The sequence below is a fragment of the Bos javanicus genome, chromosome 28 (genome assembly GCF_032452875.1).
Source record: "Bos javanicus breed banteng chromosome 28, ARS-OSU_banteng_1.0, whole genome shotgun sequence".
NCBI lineage: Eukaryota > Metazoa > Chordata > Mammalia > Artiodactyla > Bovidae > Bos > Bos javanicus.
Window position 1 is genome coordinate 13,627,413 of NC_083895.1, and position 26,596 is coordinate 13,654,008.

The following is a 26,596-nucleotide window of genomic DNA, read 5'->3' on the forward strand; positions in this document are numbered from 1 at the left end:
GTACATTCCTCTGTATGAACAAACGCTCATCACATGTGAAAAATAAATGCATCAGGCTGCTCTCTAGAGGAAGGTTTTCAACCGAGTCGTATATTGTAATGGAGCTGATGTTCTTTCATCAATAAGTTGTGCCCAAGAAATCTACTTCCTTCCAATCCTTCCAAGCAGTCCAAGCAAACCAATTTAGAAGAGAACACGACGAAACCAACTGACCGACTAAAATCTGTTCCTGAAGCACCGGAGGGGGGCACAATTAGGAGACAGTGTGTGGCCGCGCTGGGTGGGTGAGTCTCCCATCTCCTGGGAGCCCACCTGGGGAGAACGCTGGGCTCCTCCACAGCTGGGCGCTCTCGCCACCAACCCCACCCCCGTCTCCGCCCCACGCCAGGCGCAGCCGGCGGAGCGGAGCGAGCACGCGGGAGTCGAGCGCCACGCCAGCGGGGCAATTGGGCATGCTCAGAAGGCTGGCAGGTTTGGGTCTCACCCAGGCGGCTTGTGCATTACACCAGCTCGCAGCCCGGGGAGGAGGAGGAGGACCGGCGTGGGGGAGGAAGGGAAGGAGGAGCGGCCAGCAGTAGCCACGACCGCCACCACCAGGCAGAGGAAGAGTTAGTGAGGAGGGAAGACCTCCCACTTGAAGCGCCTGGCGTCTGCTTGTGGAGAAAGAGACTACGATAAAGGAGGGGACGGGAAGAAGAAGGCGGCAGGGAAAGAAGTGAAGGGGGAGATAGAGGGAGAAAGGACGTGAACTGAAAGGGCTAGAGCGCGCAGGGAGCCCCAGGCGCGGGGGCGGCAGTGCGGAGCCGGGAGCGCTGCCGCTTGGGCAGGTGCCGCGGCCGCTGCCCGGAGGCGGCATGTGACGCGCGGCCGCAGCTGCCCGCGGGCAGAGCGCTCTCGGACCCAGGAGCGCACATCGCGGGGCAAGTCGGTGCCATCCCGAATCCCCACGCTCCTCGTCAGTTCGCCTGGGCGGCGAGGGCTCTTCTGGAAAGACCAGTGATGAACCGAAGGGTGGCCCCGGGCTTGGGCGCTCAGTCCTAGGACACTCTCTTCCTGAACGCTGAGCGGGAGGCGACCAGCGCACAGTGGACCGGGCGCCTCCCGCGCTTCGGGGGATCGCGGACGACCGGCGCGGGACGGCCACCTGGAGCGCAGCGGCCAGGTAAGGACGGCCTCCGCCAGCGCGGCGCTGGGCAAAGCGGGTGGCGGTAGCGGCTGACCGGGTTTCATGCCTTATCGCGTTGCAAAACGAGGAAAAAGTTTTCTGCGCGGGTAGGAAATGTCCTTTCTTTGGGGAGTTTAAAGAGGGTACTGGGGAGGGAGGAGACAGTTGGTCTGTCGATTTCGGGGGGAGAGCTTGAACCTGGGGAGCGCGGAATCTGGTGCGGAGTTGGAGTTCTAGGACCGGAGGTGGGGAACGCCGGGGTGACACCATGTGCGGGGAGAGCGACTGGAATAATAGGAGTGGTGGCCGGGGAAGAACCTGGGATGTCCGCCCCCACCCCGGCTCTCCTTCGCTTGGATTCTCTTTCTCCCGAATGCGGAATCCGAGGCAAGGTGTGTCCGGACAAGAGGAGCTTCTTGGCTTCGGTGTGTGTGTGTGTGTGTGTGTGTGTGCTCGCGCGTTTGTTGTGTGTGTCGGTCCCTCTATTTGATTTCCTAACGCTTTTAAGAAGGCTAAAGCAGACACCTGCCACCCTCGCAGTGGGGCCGCTAGTTGAGATTGCATTTCGCTGAGAGCGAAGAGGCAGATGTGGCACTTAGTTTAACACCTGGGCGAAGGTGCAGAGCCCGGGTGCGAGTCTTTACAGATCCAGGGAGAGCCTGCGCTCGCGGAGCGCGGGCCGCTGAATTGCACCGGATCTCCTCTCTGGAACCCTCCCCCAGGGCAGCCTCCTTACAGCTGGGTTAATTTCTGTGTGATTTTTAAGCTGTGGGGGCTGGAGGAGGGTTGATTTCGAGCAGCAGAATTCACTTGTCTACTTCGCGCTTGTGCATGTTGGAATTGTGATACTATTCGGCGTGTGTGCGACTCTCCTGGCACGCGGATTCGAAGTGGTAGATGAAGCAGAGGTTTGGGAATTGCATCCATATGGACAGATTTCAAAACGCAAACATTCGTTTGTCTGTAAGTGCTATTTGAACCTGTCCGATGGCTGTGAGGATATGCTTTCTTCCCGGTGTCCGTGTTTGCAGTGTAAAACGACGGCTGTCCTTAGGAGGTAAATGTATTTATCTAATCGTTTATGTTAAGGACACCGATTATTTCACTGTATGCTTTGCACAGACCTTTCTTTTCTCTCTCAGCCTCAGAATGCCAGCAAGCCAGCAATCCTCCATGTGAGGTCTTTCGGGGTCACGATTTGAAAAATAATCTGTGTGAAAAGTATGTCTGTGGGTTATGTAGTCCCAGATGATCTTATGTGGTGAGCTCATTATATTGCATGAAGCATCCATCACTATTTTTTGTGTTTAAAACAATGCCTCTGTATTTACTTATGAGGCCATACATGAAAACATACACTCAGAATGAGGAGAGCTGACCCTGGAAAAAATCCATAAATATAGACAGGTTTGTGGTAGCAGCTTATTAATTAAAACAAAAGAAAACCCTGAGGTCTTTTTGTTCCAAATGTGGTGGGATAGACATGGCGTTGGGTGCACCCTCTGGTTATGGGAGCTGGTATTGCGGAGTATACATAGAACATGCCTGCCTCTCCAGCCTGCATTCAACATGCCACAGCGGTATGGTCTTTATCATATGTTCCTAGCACTGGATAGCCTATCTTTTGATTTTGTTTGCAATGGTTTGTCGTAATTAGCTTAATATGTGATTAGCTGTTGTTGAGCTAGAAAGCACAGTAATTCTGAAATGTGTTTCCATATGGAAATATAACGAGTTTAAATTACTAATTTAAAATTAATTAATTACAGGTCTGATTTAGACTGTTTCTGTAGGCTTGGGAGGGTGCTATAAGATTGAATTTAATCTGAAAATAGTAGTATTGAAGTACTTATTTTTAAATAGAAACCAATATTTATTTCAGGATACTTGACATTTTAAAAAGAATATTGGAGAAAAAGTAGATTTTGAAAAGGATTTTTGATAATGTGTACTTTCACATGGAAAATTATGAGAAAAGTGTAACTTGGGAAAAAGGAAAGTATGTTTATGGAATTGGTTAAGATTTAAAGAATGATTGAGAGTGTTACAATAATGAGTAGTTCTGCATTAAACCTACATTTAAACTTACTTAGGAAACTTTTTTTAAGTTTAGGCAAATGAGTGCATATACATTATTTTTCTTCCTGGGACAAAAGGTAAATGTATAACTTCAAAAATTTTATTTCTGAAGAGTATTTAGGCACACTGTAAAGTTCTTTAGGGTGTACTCTTTCATTTATCTTCCTTATAAAGACAAATGATTTATTTCCTTAAAAAAGAAATTTTGTTCATTATTTTAGGCTACACTGTGTGAAAACATGAACTTCTTTGCATGATATTTTAGCTTTCAATTACAGACAACCTGTTGAACATGAGCCCCCCCCCCAAAAAAAAAAAAATCACAGAACTAGAACTTCTTCAATCCATACCAGAAAACTGATTAAACAGAAAATTAAACTATCTGATTAAAAGCCAAGTTGCCTTATGTATTTGAACTTAAGAAAGTAATAGTTTTGTTCAAGTTTTTACCTAATATTTCCTCTATTATTCCCCAAGCCAACATGGTGTTCTTACCTAATAAAGTTGTTAACATTGGCAAAATTAGTTGCTTACCCCTAAATGGCCTGGATGTTGTCAGTGTAACTATTAAGAAACTGGGTCTTGTTTGCAGTGCAGGGAAGTTTATGTAGAGAACAGCTGTGCTGTGGTGGCACTTCAGATAGGAGATGAATGAACTGTGACTCTCACAAAGCATACACCTCTGATCAGGATGCAGAGTGATGTGCCTGTCCTTCACTTATGAGACCTCATTTGATATCATAATGTATTGTGACTAACAGCATTATCCTCCCATTGTGGTTCTGAAGTATCAGTGAGTGACTGGAAATATTTTACACAATAAGTTGGTGAATTTAAAACACATCTGTCTTACCGAAGAATATCAAAAAGGCAAATGTGGCTTCAATTTAAAAAAAATCAAATCCCTCCACAGCTTTAAAAAATTAATCAGGATAATCAAACGTGTCTCCTGCTTAGTCCTCAAATGCAGTGCTTTTTAGGTGTGATGGCTGTGAAATGTTCCAAAAGATTTTTCATCTGTCAGTCCCATTTAGTCCAGTGGAATCCCTATCCTGGTTATTAGTCTTAACAGCACTTTGGGTTACAATTTCACCCTGAATGGAAAGCTTTAACTTTAGAGGGAAAATGTCAAGAGATCATTGAAGGAATTTTACAGGAGGCAAAGCTAGTCAAATTAGAAATTAATTTGTTTCTTGAATCGGACTGTCTGTATCTTCTCCATTAAGGAAGTGTTCCTTAATGTCAAAATCCAAGTAGTCTCTTTGAATCCTAAATCAGTCATCACTTCTTCCTCCATGGGCCCTTCACAGAAAGGTTGTACAGGTGCAAAAGGGACCCTTTTCCATGGTCAACTCAGCATCTGGAGGACCCTGAAAGTTACATATCCTGGGCAGTACAGATCTGCATTTGCACTGTCCTCAAAGAAAGAAAGAGAGTTTTGTTGTGGTGAAGCTATTGCAAATGTTGAATCACAGTGGGCCACAGAAGGAAAAGCATGTTCCTTCTCCAGAGCATGTCTTTCCCAGTGCACAGGTGGAGATGGTCAGGTAGTGGTTGTGGAGTGGCTTTGTGGTTGGAAGGCACGATGCCTGTGCACGTGCTTTCTGATCGGTCTCTAAAGCACTATGAAACGCAGTGCATGTTTTGGATGCATACCTTCTTTAATATTCCTTCGCCTGGAGCCCAGAGAGCCAGTTTGTAGGTGTCCCCCTGGCTCCGTAGTTGGCTGCTGTGTGTTCCTTTTTGTCCAGAAGTTTGGGCAGCTTGCAGACTCCCCTGCCTCTGGCAGGCTCTCCCCTTCAGGCTGGCTGTTTTTATTCTCCCACCTGTTGGAACTTCCTGCTCACAGGCTCCTGAAGGCCAAGTTCTCTGGCTGGCGTGCACCTTCTCAGACTTCCTCTGTGGCTTGCCACATGGACACAGGACCTGGGACCTACTGGCAATGACAGCAAGCAGGCAGGAGGGGTATTTGAGCCACTGCCATCTTCTTACCAGTTGTGCCAGCTCATCCTGAAGCCAGCCAGAATGAACATTTTGAGGAGAAACAATGGTGGAAGAAACCTATTTCCATGGTAGCTGGCAGACACACTATGGGCTTTGAGCTCTTGTCTTCCCCACCCCTGCTCTGATGAGACTTGGGGTCTGGCCTTCCGGATTCATCAACCAGTGCAACCCACAGAAGAGGGAAGTCTGAGATGGGTTTACCTGCCGTGACCCTAGTGAACTCTACTGATTCCCATGCCTAGCTAGCTTCAGTTTGTGCATCTCTCATTGTATTTGCCATTTCGCAGGACTGAACTTCTCCCCTGTATTCAGTTTGCCTTTGTAGGACTGAAGTCATTTTGGAAAGATTAGCATGACCTTGACAATTAATCTCCCTCTTTCCAAGACCTTCTGCCCAGAAGCAGCAGTCCAGTCCTTCTCTTGCCAGTCCCTGCTGCACCCCTAAAGTGGACAGACCCCTGGGCCTGAGGCACAGCCCACCTTGTGACTCTGTATCATTTCTGCCTGGAGACTTGTGCTGCCAAGTTCTACTTGACAGATCTCCTTGTGTGTCATTGTTGGCAGGATCAAATCTCTGTTCTCCATACTCCTCCTGGCCACTGTAATTTGAGTTGTTGACTCTCACTACAGAATTAATCCTTCATTAGGTCATTTGTTCTAGCCTAGCCCGTGCTTACTTCCTGTCCCCAGTGTTCCCTTGAAATCCGCACACCAGCTGAGCCATGACATATCCTACCTTCAGTCACCTCTATTGCAGGAAGTGGAGTTTGTCTAGACATCCTGGGTTGAGCAGGATATCCTCCAGTAACTACTGTTCAGGTCAAATTCAGGTGAGGTTAAACCAGAGTAAAATATCACCAGCCGGTTTCAGAGAGGAAGGGGCTGCCAGATGTCTCTTGTGAAGACTGTGCATTTATGATTATGTGGTGCTTTGATGGTCTCCTAAGGAAGCCTTCTCATCGATCATAGGTAACTATGGCCATGATCATTAGATTCACTCAAAAATATCCTGTCAGTAAGCTCTGGGAAAAGGGATCTGCTGACAACCTTTGTCAGTATTTTTGAATGTATTACTCCAGAGCAGATTACCTCATTAGAACTGGCTCTGGGACCCAGTCTAAAGAGAAACCTAGTTCCTGCTTATATAGGTACCATGTTTTGCCCACTGCTGTTTGAAGTTTCATCCAGCAACCTCTCACCTTCAATGTATCCCAGTCTAGTGGTATTGTGTAGACTCCAAGAATCCATATAAATTTCAAGTGTCACTACGTTCTGTGTATCTATATATCTATCTTTATTTATCTCTATATTTCTAAATGTCTCTATATTTCTACATCTCTGTATCTATGTACAGTCATTTTAGAGGATTATTGAGCCCAGTAGTTTTTGGTGATTTTCAACTCTTTTTGAGCTCAGCCGTCATGTGCAAAAGCACAACTGTCATGCAGAGATCCCTCAAATCAATTGCACCAGAAAGAAATTCTCATACATGCTGCATGCTTAGTCACTCAGTCATGTCAGAAAGAAATTCTCATACATGCTGCATGCTTAGTCACTCAGTCATGTCAGAAAGAAATTCTCATACATGCTGCATGCTTAGTCACTCAGTCATGTCCTACTCTTTGCCACCCTATCCATTGTAGCCCACCAGGCTTCTCTGTCCATGGAATTCTCCAGGCAAGAACACTGGAGTAGGTTGCCATTTCCTCCTCCAGGGAATCTTCCCGATCCAGGGATTGAACCCGTGTCTCCTGTGTCTCCTTCATTGGCAGGCAGACTTTTTACCTCTGAAGCCACTGGGGAAGTCCCTCTTATACATAATATGGAAGCAAAGAGTCTTCTGTGTTCCTTGCCTGTGACTTCTCACATACATGATAATACCTGCCACATGTCTTACCTGGTGGGAAGGGAGCCCTGAAGGGAAACTGGCATTGCCACAAGGTTCCTTTACCTGGGGTCCTCCCATCTTCCCTTTTAACCCCCAAACCCTCCTCATCACACAGGAAGCAACCACCCTTTTTCAGCTTTCCTTGGGTGTGGCTATTATTCTGCTTTCCCTGGGATAAATTATTTTCAATCCCTCAGTTCATTTGATAATAAGAAACTAAAGACTTATCTGAGCAACTGGAGGTCACGTATCTTTGCTCTGAATTCTGGTTTTCTCAGTATTTTTAATATTAAAGTTGACAGTCAAGGGTAACCCAAGTATTTATGATTCTCTCTGAGAAAGTTAAGTTCATGAGAGTGTTTAACAAGTACATTTCAATACTTACTTGCTTGAATAGAATGAGTGTGTCTCTGTGTCTGTCTCTATCAGGCATCTGTCTACCTACCTAGCTACCATCTCTTCTTTTCATTTACACACAGGGGTGCATATTCCTGTGGTAAGTTCCCTGTCGGTGTTCTCTAACATACTGGGTATGGTGGACATTGTTTTTCTGGAAGCTCAGGAGGGTGAGTCAGGGACTCCGCCTTCCGGGAGCAGGTGATCACTATGAGGTGAGAGCAGCTCAAGAAATCTCAGAGCAGGAAGGTGATGTCCGACATTGTATTCATTCCCTAGGGCTTTAAACAACACAAACGCACTGTCTCATAATTCTAGAGACCAGGAGTCTGAAATCAAGGTTTTGGCAAACACACTCCCTCTGAAGTCCCCAGGGGAGAACCTGTACTTGCTTTCTGCAGCTTCAGGTATCTGTCTGCATTCCCTGACTTGTGACTGCCTCTAGTCTCTGCCCTGGAGTCAGATTGTCTCCTCTTTTTCAGTCTATGTGTCTCCTCCCCTGTGCATCCATCTTATAAGGATACATGTGATTGCATTCAGGGCTCACTCAGAAAATCCAAGACCAGCTCCTCCTTTCAAGAGCCTTAGCTTTACCACACCTTTACCATATTAGGCCATATTCACAGATTTGGGGGATTAGGATGTAGGCAGACATATCTTTTGGGAGACTGTCATTTGGCTCACAACAGAAGTCATAAGTGAAGAGCATTCTACTTTGTGACTCCCCATTGGTGATCATCCAACTGTGTAGTTTGTACAATTTGAGAAATTAACACTCGTAATGCACTTCATTCCATTTTCGGAGAGCAGGGAGAGGCAGAACCTCCTTTTAACTGAGCCAGAAATCCAATTCCTCCTCACTGTGCTTGTTGGCCTTCCTAATCATTCTGAGAGTTATGATGAGAATACCTCTGATCTTTCTTCCATAAGAAAATCTTTAAAGTTCAACGGCTTAAAGTTAAGTCAACCTAGTCCTTTGCACCCCTTCTAAATTTTCATGTTCATCCCTAACCTTTTCATTTATACTCGATGAGTAGTATCCGCATGTCTTTAATTTTTACCAATTTCTGACTCTGTTTGTTCTGTGACTTCCATCTTCACCAGATTCACAGAAATGACTTAGCCAAAAATGACCTGTCGCCTATTAGTCACAAAACAAGAGGCCCTTTTCTGGGCATCCCCTTTAATCTCTTAGCAACACCTTCAACCTCCCTTAATTTTCAAAGCATTGTACTTTGCTGATTCTCTTCCCCTCTGGTTCCTCTTTATCCTCCAAGCCTCCCTGCGTTGACTCCTGAGCAGCATGAGGTTCTCAAAGACTTTCTCCTCGGTTGACTGGCCTGCTTTTCCTGCTCCCCTTTCCTTTTGTGACTCCATTTATTGTCAAGGTTTCCAGTACTCTTCAATGTGGATCATCCATATCATCTCCAAGCCCAGTGTGGCTCCTGGAGGGGGCATTTCCATGAGCCTGCTGGACAGTAGCCTTCATTTCTTCCCTCTTCACCACACTCCTTTGAGGTTTCCTGTTCCTGTGCATAGCGTCAGCATCCTATGGCTCCAAATTTTCTGAGTAATCTTGATTTACTCTCTTCCTTCACTTAGATACCAAATTGTAATAATTCAGCCAAATAATAGCTCAGCCTCTTGGCTTCTTTTTTTCCCACTACCTACCTACTTAATTCATGGCTTTTCCAACTTTTATTTGCAGTCAGATCACGTGGGAATCTTGTGAAAAGGCAGATTCTGATTCAGGAGGTCTGGAGTGAGGGCCTGAGAGTCTGCTTTCCCAACAACTCCAGGTAATCAGGTGCAATCAGACCTTTATACCTTTCTGTTAGAGTCTCTGGGTTTTCCAGGTGATTTTATTGACTATATTGTCTTCAAATACACTTTAGAGATTACTTTTATTGAAGACCAAATCTGATCATTTTTTTCTCCTATCCTGATATGAGAAAAACTTCACTGATATCCTTTATGCTATCTATTGAATAGCAATGAAATCAGCTTCCAGCTAGCATTCCATATGGTCCACGGTTTGGATTTACATTAAATTCAGTCTCAAGTCTCAAGGTTACATTGACTTTACCCACCCTACTTGCTGTTGTGAATACCCTCTGCCATTTTCATGACTTTTTTATGTTCTCATGCTACTTGGAATCACTTTCTTCCACATCCTCATGGGTCCAAATTTTAGCAGTTTGTCAAGGACAAAGTGCTCGAAGTGACACTTTTCACTATGAATTGATCTTTTAGTAACTTTATCAGATTCTTGGTTTTACCACTGATCATATTCACTTATTTGTGTGTGATAGCTTACAGTGTGTCGGATTCCTGATCTCCCAGGAAGACTTAGTTTTGGGACCAGGGATCAGAGTTGATCACTCAAGAGCTTTTGTGTAGCAGAGTTTTATTAAAGTGAAAAAGGGACAGAGAAAGCTCCTGACATAGACATCAGAAGGGGGATGGAGAGTGCCCTGATTACTAGTCTTAGCAAGGGAATTATATACTTTTTAAATTGGTTATTACAATAAATCAAAAGAATGTCTCAAGGTTGTAAAGATCTTACTAGACCCACTCCCATAATATACATTCTAAAATAACAGGATTAGTTGGAAAGTTTTCAAGAAGGAGAAACTGTCCTCAAGCAGGATACATTGTTGTTATATAATCGTTAGTACAGAGTTAGAACTGAGTTGTTTGTTGTGTAATCATCAGTTCAGGGCTTAAAGAAAAAAAAATGTTTTATGTGACTAAGACTAAGGAATGTGGAGAGAGAGAGGAAAAAAGGACATTTGTCCTTTCCTCCTTCTTGAGAATTCCAGACCCCTATCTCCTCCTCAAGGACCCCAGACCCTTCTCCCCTCCTTGGGGACCCCGGACTTCTTATCAACCTGCCTAGAAATTGACTCTCATGTGTGTGTATAAGTTGTTTCAAAGACTAGAGTGTGAAGTGCTTGAATGATGCCATGTTTCATTTGTCTAAAATGAAGTACTTATTACAGAGTCACACTCATAAATGCTCAATGTATGTATGAATATGCAAAATATCATTTTTCTGTTTTTCTTATTATAGAAGTAACATGGGTTACACCAAATTCAAACATGAAAGAAACATATTATGTGAAAACTAAAAGTTCATCATGATCCAGTGCCCCCAAAGCAACATTTGATGCATTCAGTTCAGTCAGTTCAGTCGCTCAGTCATGTCCTATTCTTTGCAACCCCATGGACTGCAGCACTCCTGGCTTCCCTGTCCATCACCAACTCCCAGAGCTTACTCAAACTCATGTCCATCGATTCGGTGATGCCATCCAGTCATCTCATCCTCTGTCAGCTCCTTCTCCTCCTGCCTTCAATCTTTCCCAGTATCAGGGTCTTTTCCAGTGAGTCAGCTCTTCGCATCAGGTGGCCAAAGTATTAGAGCTTCAGCTTCAGCATCAGTCCTTCCAATGAATATTTGGAACTGATTTCCTTTAGGATTGACTGATTTGATCTTCTTGCTGTCCAAGGGACTCTCAGCATAATCCTCTTATATTTTTCTGTACACATCCTAACACTTACTTTATACAAAACTGGAATAATAATACACTTTTGTGAGCTGACTTTCAATATAAATCTACCTTCTTAATTTTTAATCTGCAATGTGTTCTAAATGATTGATTGATTTCATTGCATAAAAATCCATCCACTTAAAGTGGCCCAGCAATATAGAAAAATGTTTGCTTTGAATTTCTGATTAGTTAAGCATGTCTGTATTCAGCATTTTCTCTGCCCCTAGAATTATAGTAGACACTTTGGATTTGTAAGAGTAACACAGAAATACTACCCCAAAAGACACAAGTTATGCCCCTGCCTTCAGGCTAATGTCAAACAATGGACTAATGGAGGCATGGTGGTGGTGGTTTAGTCGCTAAGTTGTGTCCGACTCTTGCAACCCCATGGACTGTAACCCACCAGGCTCCTCTGTCAATGGGATTTCCAAGGCAAGAGTACTAGAGTGGGTTGCCATTTCTTTCTCCAGGGGATCTTCCTGATCTAGGGATCAAACCCCCATGTCTTGTATCGGTAGGCGGGATTTTTATTGCTGAGCCACCAGGAAAGCACAGTGGACATATAGTGGTCACTCATTTTGTTGCTAAAGAAGACATGCAGTCTCAGATTTTATATTGAATTTTAACCTTTTATAATGAAATTTAAGATTCTGTATTATTTAGATCCATAAAGAATAGGTGTCTAATTTTTAATTCTGAAGATATTTTTATTGGTCTAACGCACATGTGTGTATGTATGTTTGTTTTTATTTCATGAGTGAATTTAAGTTTGGAATGAAAAACAGAAAACCATTAAAGACTTAACAAAATCTTGTATATTTAATAAAACCACAATCTAGGGAGAATTGGAGAAGGCAATGGTACCCCCCTCCAGTACTCTTGCCTGGAAAATCCCATGGACAGAGGAGCCTGGTAGGCTGTAGTCCATGGGGTCACTAAGAGTTGGACTCGACTGGACGACTTCACTTTCACTTTTCAGTTTCATGCATTGGAGAAAGAAATGGCAACCCACTCCAGTGTTCTTGCCTGGAGAATAACAGGGATGGGGGAGCCTGGTGGGCTGCCGTCTATGGGGTCACACAGAGTTGGACACGACTGAAGCGACTTAGCAGCAGCAGCAGCAGCAGGGAGAATTAGACTGAACACCAACAGGGAGAATTATGGAGAAAAAATAAAGTGTATGGTCTATGTCTTAGAATGCCAATAAGACACAGTGTAACACATCTGTTGAAAAAGAAATTTCTTTAGAAGTTTTAATCAATAGTCCCCTAAGAATTTTGAAGAGAGAAATCTTAATAATGATGAATGTTATTGCTACCCTATTTGTCACTTAAAAAAGTCAGTTTGTGGTAGAATTCTGGAAGATAATTTCCCTGGATAGTGGGAAAGCAGGTGTATGTTCAGGGAATCTATAGAGTTGTCAGCAGAGCTGGTTGTGTTTTATGAAGAGATACTTAAAAGTCGAGTGCCAGACAGTAAGGGGAGAAAACTCTGAACCTATGTGAGATTTCTGCAGTCTGAATCAATGAAATTATATAAAGAAGATTTCTACATCTTATCAAGTGATTTACCCAAGGCCACAAAATTAATATGCTTGGATCTTTTGACTCTGTGTCTGGTTTTCTCTATCCTTTCATGTTAAGTCACTTCCCAGGAATCAACTCACCTCTTCTCACTTGACAGCCCTCTCTGTGATTTCAGTTGCACTTAGAGCTTCCAGTATCAGTAGATGAATTCTGAAAAACAAAACTCTTCCCTTGGGCACTAGATTTCCATGCTGGCATCCTGCTGGACATTTCCATAAAGAATATCAATCAGGTACCTGTAATGTTCCATTTGGACTTTGGAATCCATCATTTTTCTCCAAAATACACCATTCCTCCTGTTTTTCCTAACTTAATAAATTCCATCACAGTCATCCTAGAGTGGACTTCCTAGTGGCTCAGTGGTTAAAAAAAAAAAAAATCTGCCTGCCAATGCAGGAGACTCAGGAGATGTGCGTTCGGTCCCTGGGTCGGAAAGTTTCCCTGGAAGAGGAAATATCAGCCCACTCCAGTATTCTTGCCTGGGAAAATCCCACAGACAGAGGAGCCTGCTAGGCTACAGTCCATGGAATCCCAAAGAGTTGGATGCAACTGAGCATGCACGCATCCTAGGAGCTCAAACTTGAACCATTTTGATTCTTTATTTCCTATATACACTCCCTAAATCTTAATGGATTTCCCTGAACTGTCTCATCAGGTCCTTCCTTCCTGCACCACTTGCACTTCTCTGATACGGCTCTCTCCCACCACCGCCTTGCACAGCCCCAGTGGCCTCTGACTTGTCTTTCTACTTTGTTTGCTTTTATCTATTCTACAGGGAGATCAAAGTCATTTATAGTTTGACTCTCCGTAACTTTCTATCCTGTCTTCCTTCCGCCCTCTGCTGTGACTCTGTAGCCACACCAGCCTGCTTGAGGATCCTGGAATACGCCTGTTTTCCTGCCTCTAGGTTTCCATGGAGACCTTCCATACTTCTTAAAATGCGCTAGTCTAGGTTTGCCTGTAGTGGTCCTGCAGATATGAGGAGGCCTGCCCGCCTCCTCCAAGACAGTTCATCTTTTCATTCCCTCTGCACCTTGAGTGTAGTATTTTCCTGTATATTGTAACATTTGCCATACTTGTTTGCACTAGAATAAATTATGCAAATATCAGAATTTTCCTTTAGATTTTGAGCTTCACATCAGGAGTCACCCATTATTTATTTCTCTGTCCCCCAGGACTTACACATTGTAAAATGGGGATGAGCAGCTTACCAAATTGAGTGATGGTTTACATCTCTGTCAGGGCAGAGATGTTTATGTTATGTTTTATTCGTGATATATTCCAAAGGCCTAAAACAGTGCTTGGCAGTACTGTTCTTGTATGTGTTGTGAGTTCCTTCCTTTGGGTTGTGGGGTAGGAGAGAAATCTGAGGTTTCAGTGTATTTTGATAATGACAAATTAGTTTACATGTTAATAAACACTAAGGCGGTCTTGTTGAATATGATGCAGAATGTAATAGAATTATCCCAAGTCGGACTCAGAGTTTCACTTGCTTGAAGGGCTGTCTGCAAGGATATAATGGTTACACTGGTGATCCTAACATTTTGAGAGGCATGGTCCTTTCAGGTAACATCTAACAAATTAGGGCTCCTCTCACTGTCTAGTTCTAGTGGCCAAGACTTTCGAAGGAGTCATTTTTGTTGATCACTGGCTGCTGTAGGTAGCCAGGTCTCCTGAGGGCTTTTTGTAATCACTGGAAAGATTTCCATCACAGGGACTTAAGGTGATATTTCTACCATTGTGGTCCAGGATCATTTGACCAAAATACCTGATTTAGTTGTTAAACTGTAGTCTTGGGGATTGAAACCAGATCAGCTGAATCATTATGGAGGCAGGGTCTGTCCATCTGCATTTTAAATAAATAACCTTGAATGATACTTCTGTCTGCTAAATATTAAAATCTAATTGGAGAGATAGAGTGACAGAATATTTTGATTGAAAGATTGAATGAGATAGAGAAACACTTTGTATTTTTTTAAAAAGTAGATTAATAACCTGGATTGGCAAGGGGTCCATTGTCTTAGGCTGTTCTCTGTTAAGATGAGTCATTCAATTTAGGGTGTTTCTCAGACTTTGAGGAAGGGTGGAGTGCTCTTTTCCATTGGAATTTAAATACAATTGAGGAAGGACTAAGATCTCAGGTATAGAATTAAGGTGAAACTAAGGGCTTCCCAGATGGCTCAGTGGTGGTGGAGAATCTGCCTGCCAATGCAGGAGACACAGGAGACCCTGGTTTGATCCCTGGGTCAGGAAGATCCCATTGAGGGGAAATGGCAACACACTCTGGTATTCTTGCCTGGAGTATATTCTATGGACAGAGGAGGCTGGCAGACTATAGTGCATGGGGTCCCAGAGTCAGATGCAGCTGAGTGCACATTTCCATCAAATGTGCTCCTCTGTAGCTAAATGTATAGCTTTTTTTTTTTTTTTTTTTTTTTTATGGATAACAGTGTTTACAGGGTGGTGTAAAAACAGAAATTATCTCAAATACATCTAGTCCTCAACAGTTTTTCTTTGTTTTTAGTGTTACATCATGAAACTATATCAGAAGCTGACCCCATTTTTTCCTGTGTATAATGCTATATTTAGGAATTAACTTTCTGAGCAAGTACATCACATATATCATTGATACAAACAGTAAGATGTCAAGAAAGGAAGGACAAAATAGTCTATAACTGCTGCGTATGTGCATAGTCGTTTAATTACTATGAATGTTCTTAGAAATGGACATAGATTAGTTTTGTTCATCAATTAAAGGGAATTTTACAATAGAATTCCAAACATGGGTACATTTTAAAAAGCATATAAAGTAACACTTAACACTTTTACATAAATTTAATGTAAATTATATTTTAGAGAGTTAAACAAAATTATCAATCTCCCTATTCCTTAGACTTTAGAAATTCCTCTGGCAGGTGATCCAGAGTCTGGTCTATTTTCAGCTTTGAAAATAATAGTTCACATTCAATTTGTGTAAAAGTATTCTGCTGCTGCTAAATCGCTTCAGTCGTGTCCGACTCTGTGCGACCCCATAGATGGCAGCCCACCAGGCTCCCCCGTCCCTTGGATTTTCCAGGCAAGAACACTGGAGTGGGTTGCCATTTCCTTCTCCAATGCATGAAAGTGAAAAGTGAAAGTGAAGTCGCTCAGTGGTGTCCAACCCTCAGCGATCCCATGGACTGCAGCCCTCTAGGCTCCTCCGTCCCTGGGATTTTCCAGGCAAGAGTACTGGAGTGGGGTGCCATTGCCTTCTCTGGTAAAAGTATTAGGTTGGTGCAAAAATAATTCTGGTTTTGTATTGTTGAACTTTGCCGTTTGATATGGAATACATTATTAAATAAATGTGACTATGTTATAAAAAATTTGCTAAGTTGCCGAATTGTTTTAGTTACTGATGTAGATGCTAGAGATAATTAGATGAATAGTCATTCTGCTTTCATGGAACTTATATCTTTGTGAATTCAGCATCCATAAAACCTAAAGTAGTGTTCCTAGGGATTTCTAACCAAGCCTGTTTCCTGCTTAGTGTCAAGAGAAGAGATGGGAGTATGAGGATAGTATAACCAGTTAGATGTGTTATCTTTCTAGACTTGGCTTTCTCCTCATGGGGAAACATGGGACTTAGATTACATTTTTCTCAGCAAAATTTTGACACTTTCCTAGAAAAAGTAGAGTGCCAATACTAAATTTTGCCACTAGATGGCAGACATCTGCACTTGTGTGTCCAATGAGTGAGTCAAGTTTTGAAAAATTAAAATGAGGTTCAAAATGATTCATTTGATACAAAAAATAATGTTAATCTCACATGAATGAGAGGTAGTGGTGACTGTTATGCTCCTGGATACAATACATTATGACCATTTTTAAACTCCCTAGCATCTATTTTTCAGTGTGGCTACCCCCTCATGTTTTCAAATGCAGGACAACCCATTTTTTAAACTCTTTTTGAAAGTGACATTTGTTACTGAAGTTATGATATAACAGACTCTTTAATATACTTTTACCAGTGTTCTTTTTGTACAAAAAGGTTAAAATAGTCTTTGAAACTGAGGCATAGATGAACACAGTCGGTGGGTCTAGGGAGTATGTTACTTTTACAGATGTCACATGAGAAACCAGTGTTTCATTTTCTTGTGAGAGAAGAAACAAAGATACTAGATACTCTGCCTGACTACTTCATTTGATCTACCCATTGGTTACAAGAGTCCAAAAATGCAATGGGAACAGAGATTGTATCTGGCAAATCACATGTATAAACCAAGACTAGCACCACTGTTACAGAACTGAAAGCTGGCCCAAATCCTGCTGATGAACAGCCTGCCTGTATCCCCCTTTTATCAAGGAGATCACTAACCAAAGCATGAATCAAAGCATGTCTTGGAAGACTGAAGGTGCCATATAATGTGTTTTTGAAGTCCAAACCAGACTAAGCTATAAAAAGTAGTGCCTGCTGACTTTAAATTTCTGAAAAACCCATACCAACTGTGTTCATGTCTGACTAAGTCATGTCCGACATTTGGCAACCTCATGGACTGTAGCATGCCAGGCTTCTCTGTCCTCCACCATTTCCTGGAGTTTCCTCAGGACTCAGTTCATATCCACTGAGTCAGTGATACCAACTGAAGATACTGTCTTTGACTTTCAAAGACAGCATTGTTTTGAGGAAGCTAGGTTCAGAAGGGGTTATACAAATTTGCAGCCAAGTCTTCAACCTTAGATATGTGTTTATAGTCTACAAAGATATTCACTTATAAAACAGAATTTTCTGAGCCAAGTTGTTCTTGGGATTCAAAGGGTGGAGAAGCCAGATCTTTTTGGAGGGATACCAGGAACTTGGTTTAAAGGATTTTGCTTGAGAGATCTCACTTTAAAGGACCAGTAAGGTTTAAATAGATAGAGATGTAAGGTAAGCTATTTAGGCAAAACTTACATGTGAAAACCGCCTACTGTTTTCTGGTCTATACCATGCACTCTGTCTCAGAGTCTTTTCCCTTACTGTTCTATTTGGAACATTCTTTATCCAGAAATCTATACAGCTTGCTTCTGCACTTAAGATCTCTCCCCAAATGTCACCTTATCAGGTCAGCATTTTGTGATCACGTCCCATGAAACAGCATGCACCCCTTCTATCAATCATCATCTCCCTAATCTGTTGTCCTTTTCCTGGAAGTTTATTACCACTAATAAAGTGCGCATTTTGTTTTTCATTTATTGTCTGTTTATATTTGCTATAGCATGAGCTCTCTGAGAGGAATTAACCTTTTAATTGTTAAACGTCTAGTTCCTAGAACACGGCCTGACCCACAGTAGGCTTCTATCAAACACGAATTGAATAAATGAAAATGCAATGCCACTTTTTATTATTGCGGAAAGGAAAACTGACAGACCTAACCCATATTGTCCTTTGAACCAGGGCCTTTTCTTTTGAACAATCATGTTGAAATAATTACTGATAGCATCATTTATAGTGAATTACAGGTGACAGATTAATGACTGTAGACATGAAGAACAATGAAATAAACTAGCACATTCAAATTGAATAGGCCTAGCTTTCTTTTCAATAATGATGTTTTACCCTGTTTTTCTATTACAATTAGATGAGAGGGAAGCAACTTGTTACCTTCTCATTCTTTTCAATCTTATTTTTGTAAATGCCCACTTACTTAATTATGAACATATGCTTTTAAGAAGGGAGTAAAGAAATTCTTATGGTTATAAAATGGAAGAAAAAGATAGAGGAGGGATTATCTGAATTTGGGATTCTATATCATACTTTGGGAAATCAACAGTTGAGTGCCTGCTGTGTGCCACTATGCAAAATATGACACATAGCCAAAGATATGTTGGCCCAGGATGCTCTTGGTGTGTCATAATATAGTTAGTTTTCTGTTACTTTGCTAATACGGTTTAGAGTGGTGCAGTTACACTGAGTCTGTTTAAATAGTGTACTCTTAGGGGCTTCCCCAGTGGCTCAGTGGTAAAGAATCTGCCAGCAATGCAGGAGCCACAGGAAATGAGGGTTCCATATTTGGGTTGGGAAGATCCCCTGGAGGAGGGCATGGCAACCCACCCCAGCATTCTTGCATGGAGGATTCCATGGACAGAGGAGCCTGGCAGGCTGCAGCCCATAGGGTGGCAAAGAGTTGGACATGCCTGAAACGACTTAGCATGCACACAACCTATTCTGTTAGATTTTTTCACAAGAAATTCTAGGCTTGAAATATTGCTAAACACACTTGAAGGTAATGTTTCCTGTCTTTCCATCTGTCACACATTTATTGGGCGCTGCTAATGCCAAGATGCTGTTCCATGCTGGAGACAGAGTGATGCAGAAAGAAGACAGTGTCTTGTCCTCATGGAGTTTGAGATTTGAGTGGATCAACTAATTTTTCTTTCTGTTGAGAAGTAGCTTTAAAAAGTAATATAGTAATATTACTTAATATATTAATATAGTGTAACAGACTATCTGGTTTGAAAAATGCTGATGTGGACATAATATTGAGAAGATCAACATCCCTAGTGCTGTAATTTGTGTTCTGATAGTGGTTGGGTAGAAGACACTTCCTGGAGACATGATTTCTCTGAAACCTGAAAAAAGGGTAAGTGTTAGTCACTCAGTCATGTCTGACTCTTTGGGCATCACCAAATCACACACAGACACCTAAGTTTAGGAACTATCTTGACTTCAGTTGGGCCTGAGTTTTTCCCATCTCAGATCTTGAAATCATATGTGTATGTGAAAACCTTTGGCAGTCTGGGCTCTGAATCAAATCAGAAAACAATATTTGTGCCAGTGTGACTTCAAAACAGATATTTGAAAAGTTCAGAAGATATCTTACCAAGATCACAGGGAAGTTAGTGGTCTAGTGGAATTTGGGATAATCATGAGCTTTGACTCATTGACCTCTAAAAAGATAATGATGTCCTTGGAGTTGATATCAGGGAGTTCACTGAAAAGATAATGTCTTTTGTTTACAATCAGTGATTTAGATAATAGGGCAATTTTGATTTGAGGGTGTCTACTTGTTCTTTTCTAACTTTTAAAGAACCTTCTGGTATATGGTATTAGGTGTATCCTTAAAAATGATTTTCATGTATAATATCATATATGAAACAAGTCTCCAGTCCAGGTTCGATGCACGATACTGGATGCTTGGGGCTGGTTCACTGGGACGACCCAGAGGGGTGGTATGGGGAGGGAGGAGGGTTCAGGATGGGGCACACATGTATACTTGTGGTGGATTCCTTTCAATATTTGGCAAAACCAATATAATAATGTAAAGTTTAAAAATAAAATTAAATTAAAAAAAAAAATGTTTTCCATCAAAAAATGCTCTCAAGCTCCCAGAGTTCCTAAGGTCCTTCTCAGTTTTTACCAATTTACATTCTAAATTTTTCCAACCATTATTTATTATTTTACCTTTTATTTTAATCCAGTGTTTCTCAATTGGATTTTCCTCATTAATGCCACCCTTAGGAGCCTTTTAGACATTTTTTTTCTCCCTAATAATCTCTCTACCCCATGAATATTTTTAAAATGGGGAAAGGACAATTTTTTTGGACTCCTTTTTTTGGTTAATTAATTTTTTAAAAAATTGTTTGACCATGCTGTGAGGCATATGGGATCCTAGTTCCCTGACCAGGGATGGAACCCATGCCCCTTACATGGGAGACATGGAGTCTTAACCACTGGGCCTTCAGGGAAGTCCAACCACATGAAATTTTAATACTATATATTTATAGCATATTTGTTTATAAAATATGACCATTTAGAGAGTCAGAAACCATTGCAATCTCTAAGACTTTCTGCCCTCTCAGAACTCATTTTCACCCCATTTGGGGCAATATCACTGCCATGGAATGCGTACTTTAATCGTTTATGTCAGGGTGATACAAAGGCAGGAGTGACCATCCACCTCACACTCACAGCTCCCCAGTCCCCTTGCTTGGCTCTCTCCCTAGAAGTTCTGCAGTGTTGACACAATTCACTCATTAAGCCTGCAACATCCCTCATCACCCACTTCCTCCATCGCCACCTCTTTCTTGAATCCTCTGGTCCTTTAAGACTGGTACCTGAGTGGGCTCACCTTCAGTCCCTCAAGAAGGATTTCCATGGAAATGTCTGCAGGGTTGTCCCTTAATACTTGGTTTCTGAGCAGTAGAAAAGATCAATATACTTTTTTTCTTAAGCAAAATGAGAAACTCTAAGAATGATTCCCTTGATCTTCCTGCTTTTTTTCGGCTCCTTTGGCTCAGGGAGTCCTAAACTGGCTGTGTTCTGCCTGGCAAATCTGCGCATTCTCAGCATCCAAGGGCAGTTGAGATAAAGGCCTGCCCAGATACATCCATTCTGTTGTGTTTTTAGTATGATTTACACAGTACTTGGGGGCTTCCCAGGTGGGGCCCTAGTGATAAAGAACCTGCCTGCCAACACAGGAGATGTGGGTTTGATCCCTGGGTCAGGAAGATCCCCAGGAGTAGGAAATAGCAACCCACTCCAGTATTCTGGCCAGGGAAATCCCATGGACAGAGGAGCCTGGCGGACTACAGTCTGTGGAGTCGCAAAGATTCCAGACACAACTGAACAATAACAACAATATCCCTGGCATTTAGAAAATCATAGTTCCCAAGGCTATGATAAAATGATAGCATCCTCAGGTGCCCACCACTCCCAGATCCCCACTCATGAGAGGCAACCATTTTTATCTCCTTAGGCTCTTTTTTAATTTCTGTTACTTACTCTATATATTTCTAAATAACAGTCTCTGACAGCTATGTCTTGCTTTTTGACTTGCTTTAAGGACTTACTTCTTACTACAGAAAATGAAGTTGTAGCCCTGTTGTAAATCTCTTTTCTTTTACTCCCAAGAGAACCATTAAAATTTTTGTCAAATCAATATTCATTGTAAGCAAGTTATTTTAAACATTTTTTTTGGATGTGGACCATTTTAAAAGTGTTTATTATATATGTTACAATATTGCTTCTGTTTTATGTTTTGATTTTTTGGCCACAAAGCATGTGGGATCTTAGTTCCCCAACCAGGGGTTGAACCTGTGCCTCCCGCATTGGGAGGTGAAGTCTTAACCACCAGACCACCAGGGAGGTCCCTATAAGCATGTTTTGACTGTATGTTTTACTCACTATAGAATCATTTACAGAACTATTTCTTTTTACATTATTTTTTGACTTTGTTGGAATTAATACTGTCTCATAGTCTCCCTTTCTTCCCTGCATCTCCCTCCTTCCCTTCCTGTCTTTCATCTCTTCGGAGTCATCGGGCCTTTTGCTCCAGTCAGGACTGGATGCTCTCTGGACCTTCCAGATAGCTTTCCTCTAGCATTTTCCCCTCAGTATACCCATCCCCAGATTGTCTCTTTTCTTCAGAGATCTTCAGTTTTACTTTCTGCAGAGTGAGAGCAATAATGACTATCCCGGCTCTTGCTAGTTCTCAGGAACATTAAATGAGCATATATGTAAACAGTAGTAGTACTGGCACACAGTACCCACCCCCAAAATCTTAAATAACAACTTATTGCTACTGTGTATACTGGTTTTATGGTTATTTTTTCATTGTTATCTTACCTGTCTCAATGGAATATTTCTGTGGGACATTATGAGTAGAACAGGAGCTCACTGTGGAATAAGTAAGAGCCCTGCAGACTGGTAATGTCATCAGGCAGGCATTCTGAGTCGACAGAGGATGAGACGGTTGGACAGCATCACCGACTCATTGGACATGAATTTGAGCAAACTCCTGGAGACAGCGAAAGTCAGGGAAGCCTGCTGTGTTGCAGTCCATTGTGTTGCAAAGTTGGACATGACTGAACCACAACAAACACGTGCTCAGTTGCTCGTTCACGTCCAGCTCTTTGCAACCTGTTGGACTGTAGCTTGCCAGGCACCTCTGTTTGTGGGATTTTTCAGGCAAGAATAATGGAGTGGGGTGCCATTTCCTCCTCCAGGAGATCTTCCCAATCCAGGGGTCAAACCCACGTCTCTTGCGTCTCCTGCATTGGCAGGTGGATTCTTTACAACTGAGCCACGTAGGATGCCCATGATGCCATCATCCTTATTACTGATAATGTAATAAGTATGTAATGTAATAAGTAATTACTGTTAATGGTCCAACATACTCTGGACTTCTTTCAAGGGTCAGTTAGAGCAGATACCACCTGAAGGAGAGAAGGATAGTTCTTTTTAGTGTGACTGAGGCTTGTTGGTTACCCACTAATGCCCTCACTGCCCTGCACTCTGACCTGACAAGACAAGCCCATTTTCTGTGAATGTGGGGACTGAACTCTAATCTGAATTTAAGATGTGTACTGAAGTCCTTTAGGAATGTTTTACATTTTATGAACTTCAATCAGCTACAATATTATTTGAATAAAACTGTGAAGCATAAAAGAGTGAATGTCTGTGTTGGAATAGAGAAGTCTCTTGTCCAGGATATATAGCTAATTAATAAAATGGAAAGGCTCAAAATCAAGTATTAATATATTTAGATGTTACTTTGCCATTAGTATGGCTTTGGGATGTTGAGGGTACACATACACACATAATAAAAATATTTTTAAAAATAAAGAACCAAATGCCAATTTGTTTTCCATTGTTGTTATCTCCATTACCAATGTTTGCTTGGGTGATTTTAAATCCTACTGATGATACCAGAATGATATAAACCCAAGGGGTAGGTGTTTGTTGAAAAAGACGGGGTTTTTGACAAAAAGAATTTGAATTTTAGACTTGGCTTCCCTGGTGGCTCAGAGGGTAAAGCGTCTGCCTGCAATGCAGGAAACCTGGGTTCGATTCCTGGGTCAGGAAGATCCCCTGGAGAAGGAAATAGCAACCCACTCCAGTATTCTTGCCTGGAAAATCCCATGGATGGAGAAGCCTGGTAGGCTACAATCCATGGGGTCGCAAAGAGTCAGACATGACTGAGCAACTTCACTTCACTTCAAGCGCTTGTCACTAGCAGAGATTCCACAGTAATTTAATGAGCAGTTCCCATGTTGCCACTGGAAGAGCTGGTGTCTGTCACTCAACACCTAAATGTGTCTGAATCCCGGGGCATAGGCACAACTCCTCACTGCTGTGCTGTTTCAACTACTCCTTTGCTGGCTTTCTATTCACAGTTGATTTTGTTTTGAACCACGTGCTTTGATGACAGTTAAATACCTGTCCTTGACATAATGAGAAGAATACCTCTGCGGTGAATCACACAAGTGGCCTACCTTGTTTAAAAGAGATTAATCCCTCCCTCACTTGGATTTCCATAAACCTAAGCAATCTGAATATTCATTTAGGTGTCATCTGCCTAAGGCAGGTATTTACAGCCCTTTGGTGTTACTTGGAACAAACCGTCTTCCATCCTGTTCCACTGGCCTGTGCTGTGTGACATTACACAAACACCAACCTCTATGTTTGCTCCATAGCGCGTAGTGAAAAATCTGGAACAGAACAAAATAGTTGAGATCACATAACAGGCTTTTTGAGAGGATGGACTAGCACAGACGGTGTGCCTAATTTCTTTTTTTTTTTTTTTTTCGGTGTGCCTAATTTCATCTATTTTCTTTAAATTCTGTCCAGCTGAGATTAAAGAGGATTAATTGGATTAATTGAATGTATACAGTAGAAGTTGAAAGTGTGTTTTATTTCATTAATATGATCAATTTCTTTGGAGCTCCTGCCCTTGATGAACAATGGCTCTTAGTGTAAATAGAGGTAGATTGTAGGAAACCTACAGTTTGAGCCTTTCTGGAGAATGATTCACTGACCGTATAAATGTTAATATTTACAAAATATTGTGTGCTTACTCAGTGTTGGAACAGCACTAAATACTTCATTGGTAATGCACCACTTAATTCTTGAAAATAATATACAAGGTAGATACCATCTCTGTTTATTAGATGGGTATAAGCCACAAATAGGTTAAATGACTTGTCCAAATCAGGTTTCAGACAAACGAGTGTTTGACTCTGGTTCTGGTTAAAGATGTTTGCAATCTCTGGACTAAAAAAAAATAAATAAAAATGGATTTTATAGTCTGATCAGAGAAAAATTATCTTTTTATAGAAAATACTTTTTATATCCCTTTCTCTGTCATAGTAACAGCTTGTTAAATTAAAAAAAATTAAGGAAAGAATAAAAATATGAAAAGTAGGAAAATTAAAGTAACTGGAGGAAAAAATAAAGTTGTAAATAGATAATGGACCCAAGTTTGGATAAGGAAAAATTTAGTATATCTAAAAGTATGATTCTTTAGCTGCATTGCTGTGACATACCTGTGATAATAAATTTTCATTACCAATGAAGAATGAAGCTAGAACAAGAAAGACTAGTAATTACAGCAGATAGAGAGGGAAAAAAAATTAGCTAGAGCTATAACTAGATTCCAATAACATGTCATTTTATTCATCTAAGTAGGATCATCCAGGGCTCTGAGTATAATGTTGTCTATGCAACTTGGAAACTGATTCAGTGATCTTACATAAATTATGCATAATTGATATAAAAGATGACAAGTAGAAATAGTAAATCTCTATATTTGGTATAGATTTTCCAAGTAGATGAAAATTAAGGGAAGAAGAGCAGACTGTTCAAATATGAACATGTGCTAATAGGATATTGCCATTGTGCCGAGCTTCCTTGATGATCAAGCTGTTGAGAGAAAGACTCTTCAGGAACAGAATTAACTACTGTGGGGAAACCATATTTGATCTGAATTTCAAAATCTGGTGTGTATGTTTATTTTTGGCCCCATGGCATGTAGGACCTTAGTTCTCTGATTAGAGAACTACCCCCCACCTCACCCTGCCCCCCAGACCACCAGGGAAGCCCCTCAGAAACCATTTTAAAGAACTAAAATCATAGAGACCATACTTCATATGGTCGTGGGTCTTCAGTGATCCTAGGTTATTTTTTTTAATTGTTAGTTTAGTTATGTAGAATGATTTATCTGATTCCATCACTGATTTTCCTCTGAAGTTTAAACTCAAATGGCAGCATGTTATCAATAGAGAAACTAAACATTGACATGTGTGGTAAAGTAGAGAAGATTTTCTCTATAGAACAATACTGTCTAGAATGAGGAGTACAACCTCTGACAGACATCTCATTCACTTCCTAATGAATCTCATTGTTTTAAAGGATGACTATTCAACAATGTGAACTAGAATGAAATATTCTGGTATCTTTTTTCCAATGAAAGCATATCTGCCTACACTAAAGACTGTGAGTTATCAGTAGTAGTGTGACTGTGTTCTCTCTTTGCTGCCAATTAATAGTTTTCTTCTTTTCAGAAAATGATTTTATGGAGTGTTGACTTGTAAGTCGAGGGAAGGGGGAAACGTTTAAGTTAAAAAGTAAAAGATTTAACAAAGATTATACTCTGATATCTCAGCCTCATTTTATAGTTGGTAGGTTATGAGACTTCCAGAAGGGTATATCTTTAACCCTTGTCATCAATGGATATGGTTTAGCAGCCCAGACCAGTTAGCTGTCTCAACTCTCCCTTTAGAGAAGAGGATGGATAGTTAGGGAAGATGAGGAACTGAGTCATGCCATTATTGATGAGGATGAAGTAAGAAGCAAAGGAAGGAAAGTGGTTGCCAGAATTGCTTCTCGAATTCATGGATACAGGGTACTGAACAAGGAGATAAATTATAACTTTTTGAGAGTTTGGATTTCATTTGTATGATTTTAAAAGGCTTGAAAAGGATAAAAACCTATGGTATTAGAGGCTACCTGCTAACAGATTGACTTGGTGATTTTGCAATCACCCATAACATCTGTTTCTGAGTTCAGGGAAAGATGCATGTTAATGTTACCTCGTCCTCCAAAGATGTAAATAAAACAATTTCAGCTGTGAATATGTGTTGCTCACACATGCTGTTTTCAAAAGATAAAAGTGTTTGGCTAGAAAAAATT

General features: G+C 41.4%; 1 protein-coding gene across 4 annotated transcripts in view; it reads left to right on the plus strand.

The window, feature by feature from the left end:
- The first annotated feature begins 823 nt into the window (after positions 1-823).
- Positions 824-26,596, plus strand: part of CHRM3 (cholinergic receptor muscarinic 3) — a 559,389-nt gene continuing 533,616 nt past the window's right edge. For 3 of the 4 annotated variants that reach the window (XM_061404943.1, XM_061404948.1, XM_061404947.1), the window contains exon 1: positions 824-1,162. The gene's annotated coding sequence lies outside the window, so the exon portion shown is untranslated. Of the gene's footprint in view, positions 1,163-2,046; positions 2,223-26,596 lie in introns of those variants that run through there. The other variant, XM_061404945.1, reaches the window with a different exon arrangement.